The sequence below is a fragment of the Sturnira hondurensis genome, unplaced genomic scaffold, assembly GCF_014824575.4.
Source record: "Sturnira hondurensis isolate 20B ecotype Veracruz unplaced genomic scaffold, ASM1482457v3 Scaffold0018337, whole genome shotgun sequence".
Taxonomy (NCBI): Eukaryota; Metazoa; Chordata; class Mammalia; order Chiroptera; family Phyllostomidae; genus Sturnira; species Sturnira hondurensis.
In genome coordinates this window covers 4,045,912-4,071,213 of record NW_028090968.1, presented here as the reverse complement: position 1 = coordinate 4,071,213, position 25,302 = coordinate 4,045,912, and the positions used below count along the sequence as shown (strand labels likewise).

The window sequence follows — 25,302 nt, the reverse complement described above, 5'->3', positions numbered from 1 at the left end:
CTCTTAGTGGAATTTTCTTCAAAGGGAGAGACATTATATGTGTTAAAAGCAGGTTTTAATTTACTCACAGCATTCCTCTTGTTGGTACATTATTATATATAATGTAGAGAAATGACAAAAAATAGTTAGATAATATGAACTGGTGATGTTTTGGAACAAAAATCAAGGTGAAGGGATAAAGAAGACTGAGGGTGATATTTCAGGGTGAGTGGTCAGGGAAGGCTTCTCAGTGAATTGGCATTTGGGCAAAGGCTTACATGAAAGGAAGGAGCAAGCTATGTGGATATTTGCCTCAAGTATGTTTCATGCTGATGGAACAGTAAGCACAGAGGTGGTGTGGCAGAAGTGGAGTTGGTGGATTCCGGAAATATCCAGGAGGGAAAGGAGGCTGAAGCAAAGTGAGTAACACAGGATGATGTCAGAAAGAAAGGCAGGGGCCACCTCAGTTAGAACCTTGTATGAGGTGGTTTGTACTTAATCCACATGTGAGGCAGAGACAGTGGAGGGTTTGGGGCAGGGAGGAGATGTGTTGGATTCTTTCTGTACAAACAACCCATGGGAAGCTGAGTGAATGGAGGGAACCACACAGAAACACAGAGGCCAAATTGAGGCTCTTACAGTGGTCCAGGCAAAAGGTGGTCACTGATCATGCCACAGTGTTTCAGTGGTGATGGTAAGAACTGGTCAGATTGGACATGTGTTTTGTGTTGCTTTGTGTGAATGTGTCTTAGTGGTTTCCTGCTGCTGCTACAGCTAATGATGGTGTGTGTGTGTGTGTGTGTGTGTGTGAGAGAGAGAGAGAGAGAGAGAGATGTGGCTGGACTCAGAATCATGTCACAGGAGAAGGTACAAATAGTTCAGTCAGAGCTCGAGTCATCTAGGTAGAATTCACATTCACGAATCCAAAAAAATGAAGAAACTCATGAAACTGTGTCTTCTCTAAAATGCAATATAAATTCAGCAAATGGATAAGCTGATGCTACTTTTGTTTCTATTCAATACGAGAGCAATTACAGCTGAACACCTTGGAGAAAGTCATCCTGTCTCCAAGTTTGCTAATTCCATTTCGAAAATAGCTCTAACATCTTCACTTGCTCATGGTGAGGATAATTAAAACTAATGAAGTGAATTTAGGGCTGTGCATCAGAGGCAGAGCAGAGAATCTGAGGGTGATTACAGACGCTGTGGCTTCTTTGAAGGTAATTGTTGAATGACCCTTCTTCATTTGTATTCATGAAGCTAAAAAGCCATTTTCCTGAGGTTGGTAAACATTTCAAAGAGCCATCCACATATTATGTTTTAGAATTTAAAATTCTTCATTATATTTTAAGAGTTCTAGGATTTTACCTACTGGTCACAAATGACTAAGCATGTACCATTATGTGCCTTCTATTCTTATCCTGACTAATAAATTTAAGAGCTGAGAAGCTAGAGAAAGAGGAACAAGAAAGAGAGAGGAAGAAACTCATTTATATACAGGGTCTGGCAGAAGTAATGCCTGCTTGAGTGTGGTTGGTAGGGAAATAACATGGGTGTAATAATTTATAATTTTAATTTGAACATTTCACCTAAAATGTCATATGTTATGCTTGAGTATGATACTGTTATGTTACAGAATTATATGCTTATGATTTTGTAATAAAAGATTTTGTAATAAAAGGGACATTATTTGTGCTGGACCCTGCATTTATGGAATATTTGTTGAGCATTTATGCCCTAGACCTTATTGTGTGATAGGTTGTGTCCAAGGCACTGAGGAAACAAAATTGTCAGGGTCGCTCTTCTCATGCACTTAAATTCTAGTTGGGAAAAACAAAATCAAGAAACAAATTATGAGTTGGTGATAAGCATACACAAAAATAAAAATAGAGAGTAGGTCATAGGAAGCTGGGTGGTCAGGGGAGCCCACTGAGGTTGTAACTTTAAAGCTGGGCTTCCATGACAGGAAGGAAACAGACACCTTAAAATCAAAGAGAGAGGAACATTTGTTGCTAAAGGAATAGTGAATGCAAAGGTCCAGTGATGCAAAAGGACACAAGCATGTGTGCAAGGAGACTATGTGGCCAGTGTAGGGTATGAGCATAGGCGTGGATGGGATGAGGCTGAGTTTGGGAGGGGAAGGAATTAGGATTTTATTATAAAATTAAAGGTAGACTATTAGAAGCTTTCTGATTTGGAATAACAAGATCTCTTTTCCAAAGCTCCCTTTGAGATTGTGTGGAGAACAGACAGTGGAGGGGCAACACTGAAGCAGGAAGACAGTGGGGAGACTGCAGCTGTAGTCTAGGTGAGGGAGGATGGTGGTAGAGGTGATGGAGAAGAGTGAGGGGTCAGTCACTGGTTTGAAGGTGGAGTTGACATGGAAAAAACCTAAGTGTCTGTCAACAACTGAATAGATAAAGACAATATTCATTTTATATCTTCTAAGACACACACACAGAGGAGTATTACTGAGCCATGAGAAAGAAGAAAACCTTGTCACTTGTGACAACATGGATGGTCCTTGAAGACATCATGCTAAGTGAGGTAAGTCACACAGAAAAAGGCAAATAGCGTATTTGATACCACTTATATGTGGGATCTAAAAAAGTTGAACTAGTAAAACAGAGGGTAGATGGGTGTTCAACAGGGTCTGGGGGTGGGAAAATAGTAGAGGTATTGTTTAAAGACATGAACGTATAGTGAGTAGCTAAGTAAGTCCTGGAGACCTTATGCACCGCAGTGATTACAGACAGCAGTACTCTATTACAATCACCAAATTTTCAAAGAGACAAGGTCTTAATTATTCCCACCACAAAAAGAAATGACAATTATATGACATAACAGAGGTGTTAGCTAATGCTACAATGGCAGTCATATTACAATACATAAATGTATCAAAGAACATGTTGTACACCTTAACTTACACAATGTTATGTGTCAAATATAGTTCAATAAAAACAGTGTACTTGCCATGTTTTGCTGATGAGAAAAAGAGGAATCAAGATGGATTATAAGCTTTTGGCTTGCAGAAGCTGGGGGTGCCATGTCCAACAATGGGGATAGCAGGGAGGAGAGTGCATTGGGAGGGGTGGCTAGAATTCCTGAGAGTGGGTTTGGTTGTCTTAATACTGAGATTCCAAGTAGACAATCAAGTGGAGAAGTTGAAACAGAACAGTGATAAGTTAGATGAATAGAGACAAAGGGAACAATAGAGGAAGGAAAATAATGAAAGAGAGAGAGAAAGAGAGATGAATAAGTGAAGAATAAGTAAAGATGCTAACGTTCTTTCAATCTTTTCCTGTGGCACTTAGTACATTTTCCCCTTTGTCTTCATGCTGTAAGGCTTAGCATAGACTCGCATTGTCCCCTGAAATGCCTGTCCTTATTCTCCTAAGAACCCCTCTAGTTCTTTTCAATTGAACTCTAGTCCAAAGCATGGCTATAGCACTCTACTTATCTGAGTTCAAATCCAAACATTGCCACTTACTAGATGTGGAATGCTGGGTAAGTAATGTAACCTCTCTGAGCCTCAGTTTCCTTATCAAATTGGAATCATAAACCTGTCATGGAGTTATTGAGGTGTCAACATCTGGCCTTTATCGAGCATTTATCACAGTAGATCTATTATTTTATTTGATCTTCAACACAGCCCTAAAGGCTGAGGATATTGCTGCTTTCATTCTGCAGATGAAGAAACTGAGGCTCAGGGAGGTTACGCGACTGGTACAAGATCCCACATCTAGAAGCTAGGAGAGAGGAAGTAACTTTTTCAAGTTCATGTCAGTGTATGCAAGATGGTATTCAAACTGATGTAGTCATTCCTTTTTTTTGTTTAGTACCTGACACATAGTAAGGGTCAAAAAAAGAGAGCTGCTTTTCATTGTTTTGGGGCCTATTGTACAATGCATTTACCAGTTTGCTTTCCCATCTGACTCTAATTCTCTGAGGCCTGGGGCTCTGACTTCTTCATGGCTATGTCATCTGTGCCCTGCACAGAGCATGATACTCAGCAGGTACACAGTAGATGTTGCTTAAATGGAAAACACGATTGTGGGACAGCCAACTGGAGCTCCTGTAACTGTGAGCAATACTTCCAATGGATGGATTTCCTCTGTGTTTGAGACAAGAAAAAGCTTTTCCAGTCTGCAGGAGGGGAGGTAGACAACAGAATAAATATCTCAGCAAGTTCTTCCACCCCTAAGCGTCACCTTCTGCGAGGAGTGTCTCTTCAAAACAGGAATTAAAATAATATGTTGTATTTGGCATCAGCCAAGTGCCCACACAAGTGCTAAACATAGCATAAGGGAGGGAAAGATTCGATGATGCAGAATAGGCAATTTCTAGTTCATTCTGCTTCTAGCATGTGAGACAGTGAGTATGTCATGGTCAGGACAATTAAGTTGAAATATGGCCCACTTAAGTACAAGACCTCTTTTTCTTTCTCCTCCTCCTCCTCCTTCTTCTTCGATTGATTTTATTTATTTTTAGAGAGAGGGGAAGGAGGAGAAAAGAGAGGGAAAGAAACATCCATGTGAGAGAGAAACATTGATCACTGGCCTTACGCTTCCTGCCCAGGGGCTGAACCTGAAACTCAGGCAGGTGCCCTGACCAGGAATTGCAGCAGCGACCTTTTGCTTTGTGGGAAGATGCCCAACAAACTGAACCACACTGGTCAGGGCAAGGGCTATTCTTAATGGGAAGGTCAAGAAGCCAAACAGCCACCTTCTTGGGAAGATAGGCAAAATGAGATCCTTAAAGTGAGATGGTATTATCTTAGCTGTGTCAATTTTAGAGCTGGAGGCTGGCCTAAAAATCCCAAATACCCAGGCTCTAGTGAGATGGTTACTTAATAATGAGAAATAACCAGAAGATTAAAATAGCTTCGCAATCAGCACATGCTTCTTAGAATGCACATCCTTTCATAAGAAAATTATGGGTTGTGTCTGCCTGCACCCCTTACCTTGGAATGTGAATATTCATGAAGATTGTGCTAGTTATGGGGGGTTCTAAGGGCAAGGAGGGGTCAAAGCTATGGCTGTCTCCCTTTCCTACATCTCCTAAGATCCCTCAAGCACTTCAGAGAGAAAGCTGATTTTCCTGAAGCAGAAAGGAGAGCCTGGACATTCCAGAAGAAGGAAATCACCTTTCACTGTAATTCCTTGTGCTGAGGGATGTGGAAGCACAGAGCTGGTGTGGGGAAGGGGAGTTGTGTAAGGCACTGGAGATGACTGTTCCTTAGAATAAAAGGGTACACTGTTCCTGAAGGCCACTTGACAAAATCTCAGCCACCCAGTGTGCTATGAATCTCGAACTTCTAAGTCTGCTTCTTGCCTCTTCCCCTATATCTCACCAAACCCCTATTGGGATGAATGTGGGAGCAAGGGAATTCGTACAATTTCAAGATGCCTTGGAAGACTCCAAGTCCACTTGTCTGGATGCTACACTTCTCCTATTGCTTCCTCCTTCCTATTTCTCCCACTTCATACCATCAACACCACTGACATAAAAGTATTTTATGATATTATAGAATTTTATAGTACACAGGGAATTTATTTTTTATTTAATTATTTTTATTGTATTTTTTCCATTACCATTTATTCTCCCTGTACCGTTTCACCCCTGCTATCTCCACACTGTTGTCCATGTCCACGAGTCCTTTTTCCTTTTTTTCTAGTCCCTCCAAGCTTATCTGAACACTGCTGTCATCCTGCTATCTATAAGTCTGTCTCTATTTTGCTTGTTAGTTCAGTTTGTTCACTAGATTCCACATATAAGTGAAATCATATGGTATTTGTCTTTCTCTGACTGGCTTATTTCACTTAGCAAAATGTTCTTTAGGTCCATTCATACTGTTGCAACAGGCAAAATTTTCTTCTTTTTCACAGCTGAATAGTATTCTATCATGTAAATGTTCCATAGTTGTTTTATCCACTCATCAACTGATGGACACTTGAGCTGCTTTCATATTGTGGTGATTATAATGATGATGAAATGAACATAGGGGTGCTTATCTTCTTTCAAAATAGTGTTTTGAGTTCCTTTGGATGTATTCCCAGAACTAGAATCTGTGAGTCAAAAGGCAGATCATTTTTTACTTTTTTGAGGTATCTCCATACTGCTTTCCACAGTGGCTGCACCAGGCTGCATTCCCAGCAACAGTGCAGAAAGCTTCCCCTTCTTCACATCCTTGCCAGCACTTGTTTGTTGATTTATTGATGTTAGCCATTTTAACATGTGTGAGATGATATCTCATTGTGGTTTTAACTTGGATTTCTCTGATAAATACTGACATTGATGATGTGGAGCATCTTTTCATATGTCTATTGGCCATTTGTATGTTCTCTTGAGGATGTGCCTATTCAGGTTCTTTTGCCCATTTTTCAAGTGGGTTTTTTTTGCTCTTGAGTTTTTAAAATTATTTATACATTTTGGATATTAACTCCTTATTATATGTATAGGTGAATATATCTGCCAGTTCTGTGGGTCATCTTTTCATTTTGTCGATGGTTTCCTTAGCCTGCAAAAACTTTTTAGTTTGATATAGTCCTATTTGTTTATTTTTTCTTTTGTTTTCCTTGCCTGGGGAGGTATATCTGGTAAAATATTGCTACAAGCTATGTCTGAGATTTTGCTGACAATGTTTCCTTCTATGATTTTTATGGTTTCGGGTCTAACACTTAAGTCTTTAATCCATTCTGAATTTATTCTTGTGTGTACTATAAGAAGGTGATCTAGTTTTATTTTTCTGCATGTATCTGTCCAATTTTCCCAGCATCATTTATTGAATAAACTAACTTTAGCCCATTGTATGTGCTTACATCTTCTGTTGAATATTAATGGACTATAAAGTTGTGGGTTTATTTCTGGGCTTTCTATTCTTTTCCATTAATCTATGTGTCTATTTTTATTCCAGTTCCATGCTGTTTTGATTGCTGTGGCCTTATATGTAGTTTGATATTACATAGTGTAATTCCTCCAACTTTGTTCTTCTTTCTCAAGATCGCTGTTGCTATGTGGGCCTTTTGTGGTTCGGTAAAAATTTTTGAAATATTTGTTCTAGTTCTGTGAAATACATTATTGGAATCTTGATAGAAATTGCATTGGTTCTATAGATTGCTTTGGGCAGTGTGGACATTTTAACGATATTAATTCTTACTGTCCATGAACATGGTATTTGCTTCCACTTATTTGTATCTTCTTCTATTTCTTTCTTCAGTGTCTTATAATTGTCTGAGTACAGATCTTTTAGATCTTTAGTTAAATTTATTTATTTATTCCTAAGTATATTATTTTTTTTGAAGCAATCGTAAATGGGATTCTTTTTTAAATTTCCCTTTCTGTTAGTTTGTTATTGGTATATAAAAAGGTGATTGATTACTGGGTATTAATTTTGTGTACTGCTACTTTGCTGAATTCGCTTATCAGTCCTAGTAGTTTGTTGGTGGAATCTTTGGATTCTGTATTTGCAGTATCATGTTATCTGCAAATAAAGACAGGTTTACTTCTTCCATTCCAATTTGGATGCCTTTTTTCTTTTTTCTTTTTTAAAGTATGTATATATTGTAAATATTTTATTTATTCATTTTCAGAGAGAAGGAAAGAGAAGGAGAAAGAGAGGGAGAGAAATATCAATGTGTGGTTGCCTTTCACATGCCCCTTACTGGGGACCTGGCGTGCAATCCAGACATGTGCCCTGACTGGGAATCAAACCAGCAACACTTTGGTTCTCAGCCTGCACTGAATCCATTAAGCTATGCCAGCCAGGCTAAAGTATATTTTATTGATTATGCTATTACATTTGTCCCATTTTTTTCTCCCTTTTATCCCTCTCCTCCCTGCACTGGTCCCCTCACCCTCCAGCATTCCCCTCTGTCCATAGTTCATGTCCATGGGTTGTACATATAAGTTTTTTTGCTTCTCCATTTCCTATATTATCCTTAGCCTCTCCCTGACTATTTTGAGCCTACTTATTCTGCTTCTTATCCCTGTTCCTTTTCCCCCCATTGTCCCCCTCTCCCTTCCCACTGGTAACCCTCCATGTGATCTCCATTTCTGTGACTTCATTCCTATTCTAGTTGTTTGCTTAGTCGTTTTTTGTTTCCTATTAGGTTTGGTTGTTGATAGTTGTGGGTTTGCTGTCATTTTACTGTTTATATTTTTGATATTTTTCTTATGTAAGTCCCTTTAACATTTCATAGAATAAGGGCTTGGTGATGATGAAATCCTTTAGCCTGACCTTATCTGGGGAGCACTTTATCTGCCCTTCCATTCTAAATGATAGCTTTGCTCCATAGAGTAATCTTGGATTTAGGTCCTTGCCTTTCATGACTTGGAATACTTCTTTCCAGCCCCTTCTTGCCTGCAAGGTCTCTTTTGAGAAATTATCTGACAGTCTTATAGGAACTCCCTAATAGGTAACCATCTCCTTTTGTCTTGCTGCTTTTAAGATTCTCTCCTTATCTTTCATCTTGGCTAATGTAATTATGATGTGTCTTGGTGTGTGCTTCCTTAGGTCCAACTTCTTTTGGACTCTCTGAGCTTCCTGGACTTCCTAGAAGTGTATTTCCTTTGCCAGATTAGGGAAGTTCTTCTTCATTATTTATTGAAATAAGTTTTCCACTTGTTGCTCTTCCTCTTCTCCTTCTGGTGTCCCTATGATTTGGACATTGGAATGTTTAAGGTTGTCGCAGAGGTTCCTAAGGTTCTCCTTATAATTTTTTTGAATTTTGTTTTTTATTTTATTTTACTTTATTTCATTTTATTTTATTGTTGTTCAAGTACAGTTTTCTGACTTTTACTCTCATCCCAGCCCACTGAATTCTTGTTTCTTCATGGTATTCTTGTTGAATGTTTATTTCTTTCTCCTGGTTCAAACCATTGATTTGAGTCCTGGTTTCCTTCCCATCACTATTATCTCCTTGTACATTTTCCTTTATTTTACTTTTCATATCTGTTACTTTTTCCTCTATTTTGTGACCATACTCAACCAATTCTGTGAGCATCCTGATTACCAGTGTTTTAAACTCTGCATCTGATAGGTGGGCTATTTCTTCATCACTTGGTTGTATTTTTTCCGGAGCTTTGATCTACTCTTTCATTGGGCCATATACTTTTGTCTCAGTGCACCTGTTATGTAGTAAAGGGAAGAGCTTTATGTATTTGCCAGGGCAGGGCAAGCCATGTTGCTGTGTTGTGGTGCTGTATATGGGGGAGGGGCCAGAGAGAGAACAATGCTGCTTGCTCAGCTCTTGGAGGGCTTTCAGTCACTTCTCCTGCTACTCACAAGCAAATTGAGTTCTTCTGGTGCTGACTCCTGAGTGGGTGGTTTTGTGTACATTCTAGGACCCTGTCCATCTCTCCAATGAAATCTCCTGTGAGACTGGGAATTTCTATTGCCAACTCAACACCCACAGGTTTTTTCAGCCAGAGGTTTTGAGGCTTTATTTCTTTGTGCTAGAATCCTGGGTTGTGATCTCTGTTTCTCTCCCCAGTTGTTTCTCCCAGTTTATCTGCACGTAAATGTGGGACTGCATGCTCTGACAGCCACTACCTTGCTGTGAGTCCTCTCCACCCTGGCTATCAATTTCTGCCCCTCCTACCTGTCTGGATGAATGTTTCTTCTTTAACTCCTTAGTTGTTGGACTTCCATACAGTTCACATTTTCTGGCAGTTCTGTTTTTCTTTTCTTTTAAAAATTTGTTGTTGTTCTTTTGGTTGTGTGAGGTGGTAAAGTGTATCTACCTACACCTCCTACTTGGCTGGGAGTCAGACTCTTTTTTTTTAAAAATTTCTGCTCTGATCTTTATTTTTCCTTTCCTTCTACTCACTTTGGGCTTTATTTGTTGTTCTTTTTTAAGTTCTTAAAGAGTGTAAAGTTAGATTATTATTTGAGCTTTTTCTTATTTTGCAAGGTAGGCCTATAATGCTATTAATTTCTCTCTTAGGATTGCTTCTTCTGTGTCCCACGGATTTTGTTTTTTTTTTTAAATATAATTTTTATTTAATTCTTGTTCAAGTACAGGTTTCTGTCTTATATTCCCAACCCTGCCCGCCCCCCTCCCCATGCTCCCCGCCTCCCTCCCCTTTCCACCCCCCACCCTTAATTATTGTCCATGTGTCTTTTATACTTGTTCATGTGAGTCCATTCCCTTTTCCTCTATGATTCTCTCCCCTCTCCCCTCTGGGCCCTGACAGCCTGTAGAAGTAATCAAAAAACTCCCATCACACAAAAGCCCTGGGCCAGATGGTTTCACAGGAGAATTCTACAAAGCTTTTAAGGGTTTTTGTTTCTAATTTTTATTTGTTTCAAGGTGTCTTTGATTTCTTCTTTGAACTCATTGTTAACCCATTCATTGTTTAATAACATGTTATTTAGCTTCCATGTTTCTGTTTGTTTCTCAGTGTTCTTGTGATTGATCTCTAATTTTATTGCTTGGTGGTCAGAGAAAATGCTTGATATTATTTCAGTCTCCTTAAATTTAATGAGAGTTGTTATGTGTCCTAACATGTGGTCTACCCTAGAAAACATTCCATGCGCACCTGAAAAGTATGCGTATTCTTTATCTTTGTGCTGAAATGCTCTAAAGACATCAATTAAATCCATTTGATCTAGTGTGTCCTTTAACACCACTGTCTCCTCATTGATTTTCTGTCTGAAAGATCTATTGATTGAAGTCAGTGGGGTGTTATAATACCCAATTATGACATATTTCTTTTGATCTTTCACTTTATGTCCATCAATATTTGCTTTACATATTTAGGTGCTCCTACATTGGGTGCATAAATGTTTACTAGGGTTATATCCTCTTATTGGATTGACCCTTTTTCATTATGTAGTGTCCTTCATTGTCTCTTACTATAGCCTTGGCTATAAAGTCTATTTTGTCATAAGGGGGCAGTAACATAAAATGGAGTAAAAATAGCCTCTTCAACAAATGGTGTTGGGAGAACTGGACAGCTACATGCAAAAAAATGAAACTCGAGCACCAACTTACACCATACACCAAAATAAATTCAAGGTGGATAAAAGACTTAAATATAAGGCATGAAACCATTAAAGCCCTAGAGGAGAACATTGACAGGAAAATCTCACATATTCCATGCAGCAATATTTTTACTGATATGTCCCCTAGAGGAAGGGACATAAAGGAAAGAATAAACAAATGGGATCTCATCAAAATAAAAAGCTTCTGCATGGCTAAGGAAAACAGTATCAAGATAAAAAGATAAGCAACAGTTTGGGAAAACATATTTGCCAATGATACCTCAGACAAAGGTTTAATCTCCAAAATATACAAAGAACTCACTCGACTTCACTCAAAGAAGACGAGCAACCCAATTAAAAAATGGACAAAGGACTTGAACAGAAATTTCGCCAAGGAGGACATGCACCTCTGCAGAGACACATGAAAAGATGCTCAATATTGCTTGCTATCAGAGAGATGCAAATTAAAACCACAATGAGATACCACTTTACACCAGCCAGAATGGCTATCATAAACAAAGAAATAAACAACAAGCGCTGGAGAGGTTGTGGGGAGAAGGGGACCCTAGGTCACTGTTGGTGGGATTGCAGACTGGTACAACCACTATGGAAAACAATATGGAATTTTTCTAAGAAAACTAAAAATGAACGTGCCTTTTGACCCAGCAATTCCACCTTTAGGAGTATATCCTAAGAACCCTGAAACACCAATCCAAAAGAACCTATGCACCCCGATGTTCATAGCAGCACAATTTACAATAGCCAAGAGTTGGAATCAACCTAGATGCCCATCAGTAAATGATTGGATCAAAAAGCTATGGTACATTTACACAATGGAATTCTATGCTGCAGAAAGGAAGAAGGAGCTCCTACCTTTTGCAACATCATGGATGGAACTGGAAAGCATTATGCTGAGCGAAATAAGCCAGTCAGTGAAAGACAAATACCATATGATATCACCGTTAACAGGAATCTAAACAAGAAAACAAACAAGCAAGCAAAATATGACCAAAGACATTGAAATACTGGACAGGCTGACAGGGACCAGAGGGGAGAGAATCACGGGGAAAATGGGAAGGACTCACATGAACAAGTGTAAAGGACACATGGACAATAACTAAGGTGGGGGGTGGAAATGGGAGGGAGGTGGGGAGCACTGGGGGTGGGGACAGGGCTGGGAATATAAGACAGAAAACTGTACTTGAACAAGAATTAATAATAAAAATAGAAAGTCTAGTTTGTCACATATAAGTACTGCTGCCCTAGCTTTTTTTCCTTTTCATTTGCATGAAATCTCTTTTAACATCCCTTCACTTTTAGTCTGTGTTTATCTTTCAATCTGAGATGGGTCTCTTGTAAAGAGCACATATATGGATCTTGTTATCCATTCAGCTATCCTATGTCTTTTGGTTGGAGCATGTAAGCCATTTACATTTAGGGTGATTATTTATAGCTATATATTTATGGTCATTTTATTTTTAAATTATTTTCCCATGTTTTTCTTTTTCTTTTTAAAGCAAGCTTTTAACATTTGTTGCAGTACTGATTGGTATTAACTTTAGCTTTTCCTTCTCTGGGAAACTCCATATTTCTTCTTTGATTTTAAATGATAGCCTTGCTGGGTGAAGTAGCCTTTGTTGTAGGTCCTTGCTTTTCATCATCTTGAATATTTCATGTCAATCCCTTTTGCACTGAAATGTTTCTGATGAGAAATCAGATGACAGTCTAATTGGTTCTTTCTTGTGTGTTACTACCTGCTTTTCTCTTGGAGGTTTTAGGGTTCGTTCCTTGTATTTAAGCCTTGTCATTTTAATTAGGATGTGTCTCAGTGTAGGCCTCTTTGGATCCAACTTGTTTAGGACTCTGAGCTTTCTGTTCTTGTGTTTCCTTTTTCTTCACCAGATTAGGGACTTTTTCAGTCATCATTTCTTCATATAGGTTCTTGATCCCTTGTTCTCTTTTCCTTCTGGTATTTTCATGATGTGGATGTTGTTATGCTTCATGTTGTCCAACATGCTTCTTAAGCTCTCCTCATTTTTAAAATTCTTTGTTTCTTTTTGCTGTTCTGCCTGGATGTTTTTTCTACCCTGTCTTCCAGATCACTGAATCAGTTGTCTGCTTCATAAAAGCTACTATTTATTCCTCCTAGTGCATTATTTATTTCAGATTTGCATGTTTTATTTCTGACTGCTCCTTTTTTTATAGCTTGTCTTATTTCATGCTCCTTATAATCATTACTCTAAAGTCTCCATCTGAAAATTGCTTGCCTCCATTACATCTAGTTCTTCTGGAGAATACTCTTCTTCTTTTATGTGGGACCAGTTTCTTTTTCTCTCATTTTGGTTGCTTCTTTGTATTTGTTTCTATGTATTAGATATATGTCCAAGGTTTTCATACATGCCTAATTCAAACCCTCCCTGTTACTGGCCCTGGGCAACATGTTTGGAGCTATCAGTGATCCACAGCTTGTAGTTTCCTCTGTTGGGTATGGGTGTGTGCAGAAAGAAGCAGGCTGAGCATGAAGGCTGGCTTTTACTAGCACTGGGTCTGTGGGCAGGTCAGCTGAAGCCTCAGAGCTCCCAGATACCCACTTCTGCCTATAGACTTTCTGTAGGGTTAAAGAGAACAAGTCTTCCACCTGTACGCCTCAGCAGCAGGGCTTAAGCGCCACAGGATGGGGAGGAGTAATTCCTGTGGGAGGTGTTATTGCTTCCTGTTAGGCTGATGCCACTTGGAGGGCATTGCTTGGCCTGGGAAAGATGGCTCCTACAGTTTGGGGAGTGATTCAATACCAGAATCCTGGCATCTGTTCCTTCACTTCTCTCCCCAGAGCCACAAGCCCCACACTCTCCTCAAGTGTCTTTAGTCCACTCTGCCCTTCCTCTGCAGGAGTCTAGGATAGTGGCTGCAAATAGAATTTCATGTGTTGGTCCTTTATGAGGCTCTCTCAGTCTCCAGCTGTGTTTCCCTGGCAGAGAGAAACTCCACTGTTTTTCACTGCAGTGTGTTATTTGGGTTCCTTTCCTAGTGCTGTAGGCTGGTGAGGCCTGTTTGGGATTTAGACCCCATACTTTTGGGGAACCCCCTGATTATTGATATATCCCTCTGGAACTTCAGCTGCTGCTCATGAAGACCCAGCTCGCCCTCTTGCATCTCCTCTGTACTTCCTATCAGTCCACCCCACTTTGTGGGGAAATGGCTTCTTCTGTCTGTCTGCGGTTATAAGGCTTCTCTCCAGCTCATGTGCAGCTTGTGGTTATTCAGGATGATTTTTTAATAATTTACTTGTAATTATAGTTTGGTCCTGGAAGGAGGTTAGTGTAGCTTCTACTTACTCCTCCATCATCTTAGGTCTCCTGCATTAACCTTAAATGCACCAGGTATCAGCCTTCCTGGAGTGCTTCTGTTTGCATCCCTTCACATGGACCCTGGCCTTTGAAGCAGAGTATCCAAGGGCTTTAGAATCTGGATCTAGTTCCCATCTAGCACATGAACTTGAGAAACTTGAGATGGATATTCACATTTTGCTTGGCTACTTCTAAGGCAGGATTGTCAGCCTGGGAAGATCTTGCCCTCTAGGGGACATTTGGCAACATCTGGAGACATTTTTGGTTGTCACGTCTAGGGGGAGAATGCTGCAGGCAACCAGTGGGTAGAAACCTGGAATGCCATCGACCATCCTAGAATGCACAAGACAATGACCTACAAAGAAATATCTGGCCCCAAAGGTAAATGGTGTCAAGGTGAGAAACTTTTTTTAATGAGGGAGTTCACCACCAATCTCCACCACTATGAGAGTCCCCTTTACTTTCAGGTTACTCTGATTAGTAAAAGACAGGCAGGCATATAAGAGGCAGGTGGCTTTGGTAAAAACTTATTTGGAGAAAGTCAAGATTACACAATTCTAGGTATTGGCAAAGGTATTTAAGAAATGCCCACCAGTGATACAGTGGTTTGGAACAGGATCACCCAAAGCTATTTCCAAGTCAGGTATCCAAATAACACGGAGTTTTTGGGAGCACAGTTGATTCCAAGAATTGGAAACCAATATCTAAAATCTGATATGCAGTGGTTATTAGAATGAGAAAGTGACACAAAAATGCAGCTTTTCCCAAGAATGCACCATAAAAGGAATACAAAATGAAGTGACATATATATCATTGAAAACCAACTGGGTAGAGCCCTGGCTGGTGTAGCTCAGTGGATTGAGCGCGGGCTTACGAACCAGACGATCGCAGTTCGATTCCCAGCCAGGGCACATGCCTGGGTTGCAGGCCGGTTCCTCGCAGGCTAACTACCAGCAGGGGGTGCACAAAAGGCAACCATACATTGATGTTTCTCTCCCTCTCTCCTTCCCCTCTAAAGATATATAAATAAATAAAATTAAAAAAAAAACCCAACTGGGTAGAGGTGGGGCTGAGATGCAGGAGATGGCAAGAGGAAATGAGTTGTACAGTAGTCATGAGTACTAATTTATTTTGTGTTAAAAATCCCTGACATTCTTTCATTCTCTCTCTGACACCATCGTTGTGTTTTGGTGAGTGTAAAAATTTATTAGTAGCAGGATGAGATTTCTCCCTCCATTCTTGGTGGGGAGGCTGTCTTTAGAAAAATAATAGAATGACTGAGGTTTCATTAACAGGATAGTGACAACTATGTTATGCTCAAGGAGGAAGTCAGTATTAAGGAGGTAAAGGAATGCTATGAAAAATACTTACTCCACAAGTTATTTTTTAAAGAAAGAGTTGTTTTCTTATGGACCAATGGTTTCCAAATTCTTTTGATTGTGCACCCATTAGAATTTTGGAGCATTCTACAATATATATGTTTATGTATAAATTATAAACATGTATTTCTGTATTCATATATTATGTATCTTATAAATCAGATACAAAGCAAGAAATTCAAAAGAAAAGAACAGGTAAATGTTTTCTTTACACACTCCAATAAATTGTCCTGTTTAACCTCAACCACTAGTGTGGATGCTTACTTCTGGGTCAAAACAGTTAAAATATGTTGCACTCACTAAGCATGAGACATTGTTCTGAGACTTTATGTATATTACCTAATTTAACACTCATAACAACCCTAAGGGGCAAACGCAACAGTCATTATCATTTCACCAGAGGCATAGAGAGGTTTAGTAACTTTTCCAAGGTCACATAGCTAAAAAGTGGACAATCAAGGACTCAAGCTGTAGCCTGAGGATTCAAGCTCTCATCTGCTCTCACCTGAGGAAAGTGAAAGGTTGGAATCCTCTTCCTATGACAGAGAAAGAATCAGGCTGTTCAAGCCCTGGGGGATTTAAGGAATTCCTTCATGGCAGAACAAGACCTGGCTGAGAATAGTAAAGACCAGGGGTATAGGATAAGGGGGCAAGAAAAAGGTAGAGGCTAGAGAAGACTCCCAGAAGTTTCCAAAGGCAGACGCTGATTGGATTGAAAGGCTTTTTTTAAATTTCTTTTTCCGAAATTTCACTCTTAGTATATAGAGTGAAACAAATTTATTACATAGATTTTTGTATATTGAAATTTTACAGTATTTGGTTGTTGTTTCTAATAGTTTTTTGGTAAAGTTTTTGGAGTGTTCTATATAAAGAATCATATCATCTGCAAAAGGTGACAATTTTACTCCTTTATTTCAAATTTTGATGCCATTTATTTCTTTGCCTTGCTTGATTGCTCTGGCTAGGAATTCTAGTACTATTTTGATTAACAGTAGTGAGAGTAGACATCTCTGTCTTGCTCCTGATCTTAGAGGAAAAACTTTCAGGTTTTTTTTTACCATTGAGTATGATATTGGCTGACAATTTGTCATATATGGGCTTTATTATCTTGAGGTACTTCTAGATCCATTTTATTGAGTGTTTTAATTATAAATGGGTGTTGTATCTTGTCAAATGCTTTTTTGCATCTATTGGTGTGATCATGTAATTTTTATTTTAATTTGTTAAGATGGTGTATTACATTGATTTGCATATCTTTTTTATTTTTATTTTTATATATTTTAAAGATTTTATTCATTTATTTACTTATTTTTTCCTATTTTTTTATTTAATTATTTTTCAAGTACAGTTTTCTGTCTATTACTCCCATCCCATCCCACCCCCATGCTCCCCCCTCCCACCCATTTCCACCCTTCTCAGTTGTTGTCCATGTATCCTTTATATATGTTCCTCTAAATCCCTCCCTTATTTCCCCTGAAATTCCCTCCCCTCTCCCCTCTGATCACTGTCAGCCTGTCTGATTTGCGTATCTTAAATCATCCTTGTGCCCCTGAATACAACAACAAAAAACAAAATACCTAGGAATAAACTTAACAAAGAAAGTGAAGGACCTATATGCTAAAAATTACAAGGCATTATTTAAAAAATTGAAGAAGGCACAAAGGAATGGAAAGATATTCCATGTTGATGGATTGGAAGAACCAACACAGTTAAAATGTCTGTAATGCCTAAAGCAATATGCAGATGATTTAATGCAATCTCTGTCAAAATCCTAATGGCATTTTAAAAAAGAAATAGAACCAAAAAATCACCAGATCTGTATGTGGCCACAAAAGACCCCACATAGACCAAGCAACCCTGAGAGAAAAGAACAAAAGCTGCAGAATCTCACTTCCTGACTTCAAATTATATTACAATGTAACAATAATCCAAACAGGATAGTATTGGCAGAAAAACACACAGATCAATGGAACACAACTGAGAGTCAAGAAATAAAACCACATGTATATGGGCAAATAGAATGCAAAGGAGAGAAGAAAGCCTCTTCAATAATGTTGTTGGTAAAATTGGAGAGCAACATGCAAAAGAATGAAATTAGAATGCTGTTTATCACCACACACAAAAAATTAACTCCAAATTGATCAAAGACCTAAATATAAGGTCTGAAACAATAAGTTACATAGAAAAAAACATAGGCACTAAACATATGATTCTTGGTCTTAGGTAGGATTTTATGAATTTTACCTCAAAGGCAAAAAAAGTAAAAACAAAAATAAATGAATGGGACTATATCAAATTAAAAGTTTTTTTGTGCAGCAAAAGAAACCATCAACACAACAAAAACACAAGCAACCAAATGTGAGAAGATATTTGCAAACAATGCCTCCCATAATAGATTACTATCTAAAATATATAAAAAGCTCATATAGCTCATCAAACAATTAAATAAAAATAATGGGTAGAGGACCTAAACAGACACTTCCCCCAAGAAGACATACAGATGGCCAATAGATATATGAAAAATGCTCAACAGGGATGCTATTAGAGAAATGCAAATCAAAACTATAATGAGATATCACCTCACACCTGTTAGAATGTCTATCATAGACAAGACAAACAATAACAAATGTTGCAGAGGTTGTGAAGAAAAAGAAACCTTCATTCACTGCCAGTCAGAATGTAAACTGGTACAGCCACTATAGAAAACAGTGCGGAACTTCCTCAAAAAATTGAGACTAGAGTTACCATATGATTCAGCTACCCTTCTTCTGCACCTAAAATTCCATCTGTTTATAAAGATATATATCCTTTTATGTTTATTGCAGCATTAATCACGACAGCTATGCCATGGAAACCACTGAAGTGTCTTTTGAAAGATGATTGCATAAAAAAGATGTGGTACATACACACAATCGCATACTACTCAGCCATAAGAAAAGATGAAATACTGTCATTTGTGAAAACATGGATATAGCTTGAGAATATCATGCTAAGCAGAATAAATCAGGCAGAAAAAGTCAAGAACCATGTGATTTCATTCATATGTGGGATATAAAACTGAAAGCAACCAATGAACAAACAAGACAAACAAAAACTCATGGACACATGTAACAGTGTGGTAGTAACCAGAAAGAGAGAGGGAAGGTGAGGAGGTAGTAAAGGGTAAATAGTATTAAATATATGGAGATAGAGCGAGATTTGAATTTGGGTGGTAAACATACAAGGCAATTATGTAGTATAGAATTGTACACTTACAACCTATATAATTTTATTGACCAGTGTCACCTCAATAAATGTAATTAAAAAAATTTAAAGAAGAGAAAGACATTTCCTGAAAGGAAAAGCAAAGGAAATCTTGGCACCATCTCCCATGCTTCATGCCTGGACAACATTGTTTTCTGTCTGGTGGCAATGTGGACCTGCAGCCTCTTCTTGGTACTGGGCCAGATGGAAGAATCACACTGGTAAAGATTGTCCTGGGTTTACTCAAAACCCTGATACCCTAACTGTTTTTTTTCTCAAATGGTCTTAGTGTTCTATACTACATCCTGAGTACAATGGAGAGCTCCTGAAATTATCTCCTCAAGGTAACTATTCTGTATAAAAACATACTTTTCTTTGACATTTTTTCAATTGCAGTTGTTAATATTATTTTATATTTGATATTAGTTTCAGGTGTACAGCACAGTGATCACCTAATTCTATATTTTATGGAGTAATTCCTCCAATAATTCTGGTACCTAACTGGCACCACACAGGGTTATTACAATATTATTGACTGTATTCCTTATGCTGTACTATATCCTCATGACTATTTTGTAACTACCAATTTGTAATTTTTAATTCCTTCACCTTTTTCACCCAGTATCCACCCCCTCCAGTTATTGCCTCTCCCATCTGGCAACTGTCAACAAACTTATACTATGTATTCAAACCTTTACAGCTCTTTTTAGTATCTTAAGCAATCATATAGCTATAGTGATAGACAGTGGGATCTTGGGCATCATGTGGTAGAGTCCACTTCCCCTAAATGAGGAGCAGAGAGAGAACAAGATACCTGATTGATATCCTATTATGTGGCCAGTGCCTAGATCTCTGGTCTGTCTGGCCCTTTGCATGCTGACAGAGCAGGCTTAAAAAAAATTTAGGTCAAATTTTAAATTCCCCACTTAATATCTATAAAAACTCTGTAGTGTAAATCAGGGGTGTCAAACTCATTTTCACTGGGGGCCACATCAGCCTCGCAGTTGCCTTCAGAGGGCTGAATGTAGTTTTAGGACTGTATGAATGTAGCTACTCCTTAACTAGGGGGAAGGAGCTTGGCACTGCCACTGGGTAGAAACAAGGTACAGGGCTGAATAAAACAAGGTGGAGGGCTGGATTCGGCCTTTGGGCATTTTGGTCACCACCTGTGGTGCAGTTGTAATTATTAGCTTCTTTTTGCACATAAAGAAGAAACTGGGGCTGACAGAAGCTGGGAAGGAGATGCACCTGTCATAGTTGCAAAGCCATGCCCTTCATTATCATTGAGGTTGCTGCTGTAATAAATGGGTGAGAACAGTTAGAAGCACAGAATAGGGACACAATGCTGCTATGTCAGTTCCTGTCTCATAGGAAGGGGTGGAGAGCAATGGAGGGAGGCCAGATCCAATGCCAGAAGTCTGGGCCATCAATCTCATTACTCCTTTTGACTCCTTAGTCAATTCAAGAAATGTTTTTAGCTTCTACTATGTGCCCAGCACCAAGCTGTGCACTGGGGCTCTAGCAGTGAACACAGCTGACATGGCTGACCTTGCCCTCACGGAATTTGTGGTCTAAGACCATGTCAGCCTCTCTCTCTGCATTCTTCACATTCTTAATGATCCTCTTTCCTCTAACTATAGAAAAAAAAAAAGCAAGACGGGCCTGTTTCCTCCCGTGTTTTCCTTTATTTTCATCTTCTGATAGCCATACTTCAAGTCTGAAAGGGGAAATGATTATTCTTGACAGTGATACGTTTGTCAGTTTGACTGTTTGTGAAGTTCCGTAATTAATTCTTTATAGACTTCTGTTGGCAACTGAATTTGTGTTTTGAGTTAAAAATGAGCATTTGAGCCCTGGCTGGTGTAGCTCAGTGGATTGAGCACGGGCCTTCGAACCAGACAGTTTTGGTTTGATTCCCAGTCAGGGCACATGCCTGGGTTGCAGGCCAGTTCCCGGCAGGGGACGCACGAGAGTCAACCACACATTGGTATTTCTCTCCCTCTCTCCTTCCCTTCCCCTCTAAAGATAAATAAATAAAATTAAAAAAACGAGCGTTTGGATGAATTACTGGTGAACATTCTGATTCCCCTGGAGACCTTGCACTTCACATTATTTGCGGTTAGTCTCCCTGGCCACTGGCAGCTTTTGTCTTGCAGTGACACAGCCAGTGGTCACCATGACATAAGACAGCAGTGTCAGCATTCCCCCCGACAGGTGGGATTTTGGGCACCAATGGACCCCTGAACCGTCTCCTGAGCAACCTGGAGAGGGCTCCCAAACCATCTACATCCCCTCAGCACCACAAGGGTTACTTTAAAACTTTCTGTGGGTGACCTGAGATCTGTAACTATCAAGAGCCTGATGTGGCTAAATCAATATAGAAAAGGAGCTATAGTGAACCATGGTCCAGAAAAGGGAAAGAGAGAGGAATAGAGGGACAGATGGAGGCAGAGAATGAGGGAAGGATTAAGAGAGGGAATTAAGAGAGAGAGAGAGAGAGAGACAGAAGCAAAGAGAGAGTGGTTTAAAGAAAGAGAAAGGATGAGACAAGAGTCTGAGAAGAAGTTAAAGAAATATGCAGAAAAAGACTGAGATAAGTGACACATTCACACGGAAACATGGAGAGGTGGAGAGAGGCACACACAGAGACAGAGGGCTTTGCGAAGAGAACATGTTCCCTTCATGTAAAGTGAGCATGTCTGGGAACAACAGTAGCATGAATTGTGTGATTATCACATGCCAAACACTGATAGGCATTGTTTCCTTCTTTTTGTTCAGCTCACATTATCATTCACATTTGAGAAATGCTGAAACCACTAAACAGCTTGCAGTGGGACACACAATCAGTTTTAGGAGGTGCAGGTATCTGAATTCAGAGCTCTGATCCCACATCAAGCATTTTTCCTCATAGTTGTGAGCATGAGGAGAGAGAAATCTGAAAGATTTGGCATGATGTTGGACAGGGGTGTGTAATGTGTGATGGAGGTGGGAGAAGAAGGAAGAGTGAAAGGGGGGAGGGCATCTGAAATTCTCTCACCACTACAGAGGCCAACCTGAGTTGTACATTGTGCTTGGCCCTTCCTGGTGGCTGGTAACCTGAGAGGTCCAGGGCAGGTGGAGGGAGGGTCCTGAATGCCTGGGGACCAAGACTCTTGGCATTTTTATATATGACATGTCATTTATCCCTTACAACAGGACTTTCCATTTGGAGTATCATCCTTATTATGCAGAGAAGGAAACTGAGGCACAGAAGTGTTAACTAATCTAAGTTCACATGGTGGCTTGTAAGTGGTGGAACTGGGACTGTAGCTCAAGCAGCCTATGTGAAGGGCCCTGGCCATAGGTCCACAGTGATGCTGAGGAATGGGGCCAACATGAAGAGTCACACTCTGGAGGAGCGGCAGCAGCACTTTCAAGAAGCCCCTGTGGCCCTGTTTGCAAGGAGACCCTGGGGGGCTTGTATACTCATCCTGAGAGCAGGTCAAATGTCTGAAAGTTTTGGTAAGGAAAACAAATCTAAATTAATTGGAGTGCAAACACCAGGAGATTCCTAATTCCCTACCAGGTGCAGCTAGTCAAAACAGACCCTCCATGAGTATTGTCCACCATCCTTGACAACAAATTGGATAGATTAGGTATTGCTTGACAGTTTTCAGTTTAATTTTTGATATGCTGAATCCATAATTCTGGGATTCAAAGAAGGACACAGATTCATCCTCATGTATACTTGACATTGACTGGAGCCATAATCAACCAAAAGGTCCCCATCTTTGAGAGTTAACATGGGATTTGGAAACACACCATCATCATCATAATCAAGAGCAACAAGACGAGTGGGTCCCAACACTAAGTAAGCTTAATTAATAGATAAGAACATACCAAGGAGGAAAGATAAAGCAGAAGGTAAGAGCTTGGGCTGTGGAGGGGAGCAGACCTGGTTTTGAACTTGCTGAACTTGGCTACTTATTAGCTGTGTGACTTTCAGCAATGACTAAAAGTGACTAAACTCTGAAATGAAATCTTGTGCTTTCATCATTGCATGAAACATGGAAGCTATGTCAAACACAGTCTTTCCCCTGCACAAAGAGGTTTATTTACTTACCTGTGGAGGAGGCAAGGACTACAGCAGGGCTGGTCCCAAAGGTTAGGAAAATTGGGCAAGAATATAGTAGTCAGGAAAGGCTTCCTGGATGAGGCAGAATTTGAACTGTAGCCATCATCATCATCATTGGCAGTGTCATCGGCACGTCCATCATCACCATCATCATCATTGTCATCACTGTTGATAGCATTCATTGCTACCTTTTGAATATCAGTTGTGTGCCAGCATGACACTAGTGAATACACATGTTCTTCTTTTTTTCTCTTAGAGCCACCCTGAATTATCTGTCTTATATATGAGTGGAGCCTGAAGCTCCAAGGTGCAAGGTACCTTGCCCAAGGTCACACACGGAACTGGAAAACAGTGAAGAGAAAAATTCAGATCCACCTGACTGTAAAGTTCAGGTAGACATTTGTTGTTTTACTCGCTAGCTTATTTTCTACAATATTTGTAGGACTTTTCCCTTTGCAATTGAATTGCATTGCACTTTACTGTTGGCTTCTGTTATAATTTTGGAGATAATTTGTGTTCAGCATAGCTATCTCTTCAATTGGCACCAGCTTCCCCAACATTAGTTTATGTTATTTGTGGTCACGATGTTCCCTCAGTCGCTCTGCCAAGTAGTTAATGGTGTATATACACATGCTTAAGTGCACCCAGGGATCTTGCTGCTAGGTTTTCCTTTGATAGAGTGTCAGTTCCTATTGTTCTGGGAGAACAGGTCCCTGAATTATCAGAAGAGCATGCCTAGTCATTGAAGCTGCATTTAATTGACATGAACATTCTGCTGCTGCTCTAAGGGTGAACATTTTCCTGCTTCCAGTCATAAAGGACCTCAGTGGAGAGGTCCCTCTGCTTTTCTTACCACGATTGTTTTGTTTTTCAGTAATGAAGCCTAATCTGAATCATCTTTGGCAAGAAGAAATATGTTGGAGGGATACTGGGGTATCTCAGAGAAGCCAAGTAAATGAACAATTAGGCTTCAAAAATAAAAAAAAGAATGATAGGGATCAGCTGCTCCAGGGACCTAAGTAAAAGAGTTTATGGCTCATTTTTCTTGAGTTTGCAACTAAGTCCCCAAATCTGGATTATGTGGGCTTCTTTTCTGGATCAACCATCATTTCATACCCTCAGTCACATGCTGGAGCCTGACTTGTTCTTTTCACAAGAACCAAATATTAAATTTTCAGGAATTTTGTGAATTAGTTTTTACACCATTGGTAGCTTCAGATCAGCCATAGTGGTAGTAAATACACCATAGGGAATTGACAAGTGCTACAAAGTGGGGCTTTTTTTCTTTTCTTGGACAGATGGTTTAACAGCATCCCCTCTCATTATACATGCACTAATTATACAAAGTTGTGTTTAAGAATATGAACTTTGAATCAGACTCTGGGGGTTGAATGTTGAGCTGCACTACTTTCTTTGCTTTGTGATTGTAAACATGTTTCTTAGCCTGCTGCACCTTATTTTCCTCACCTGTTACAATGAGGCTAATAGTTCTACACCAAACAGGGTTTACATGAGGACTAAGTGAGCTAATGCATGGTGCTTGGTCCATGGCAAGTGCTCTATGCACACCAGCTATTTTTCACACTGCTTTGCAATTGTAAATCTGTTTGTTTGTTATTTTCTGGGGCCTGAATGCCCTGCACAGTTCTTGGTAATAGTAAGTACTACAGTTCTTGATGAATGAGTGAAAAAAGAAAGAGAGGAAGAGGAAAGGAAGCAAAGAAGGAGAATGGGACCATGGGAAAAAAGCTCATTTTTGACTCACCAGTATTACCCCAGTATTTGAAACTATGTCTGGCACATAGTTGGTGCTTGGTGAATATTTTTGAATGAATTGGTAGGTGCATAAATCCCAAAGCCCTATTTAGACCACTTTGTTATGTTCTTCTTCTTCATGTCATGTGGACAGCTTCCTCTCATGTATATTTCATTCATTATTTGTGTTTTTACTCTTTAAACAACATGAATCAGGTCATTTCTTACCTTTACATAGCAGTATTTTAGATATTTGAAATAAGACATCTCATCATGTTTTTATTTCTCTGAGATGAGATTTCTAGTCAGTGTGGAGACAGGAAAGGAAATCTGTCATTAGGGTCAGGCTTAGCAATAACGTCCTCCTGGCCTTGTACACATGGGCTTCCAAAGTTACATCTCTGGATACAAAGCTGTTATGTTTTGACATATTCACTGTCTTCCTCAAGCTTCACCCATGGACCAGGGTGAATGGACCTATAGAGATTTCTGATCTCC

The 25,302-nt window shown here is 39.5% G+C and overlaps 1 long non-coding RNA gene across 1 annotated transcript in view; it reads left to right on the top strand.

Moving 5' to 3' along the window:
* Positions 1-23,435, top strand: part of LOC119002927 (uncharacterized) — a 99,121-nt gene extending 75,686 nt beyond the window's left edge. The window contains exon 3 of the long non-coding RNA XR_005069837.1: positions 23,306-23,435. This is a non-coding gene — a long non-coding RNA (uncharacterized LOC119002927). The remainder of the gene's footprint in view (positions 1-23,305) is intronic.
* The last annotated feature ends 1,867 nt before the right edge of the window (positions 23,436-25,302 follow it).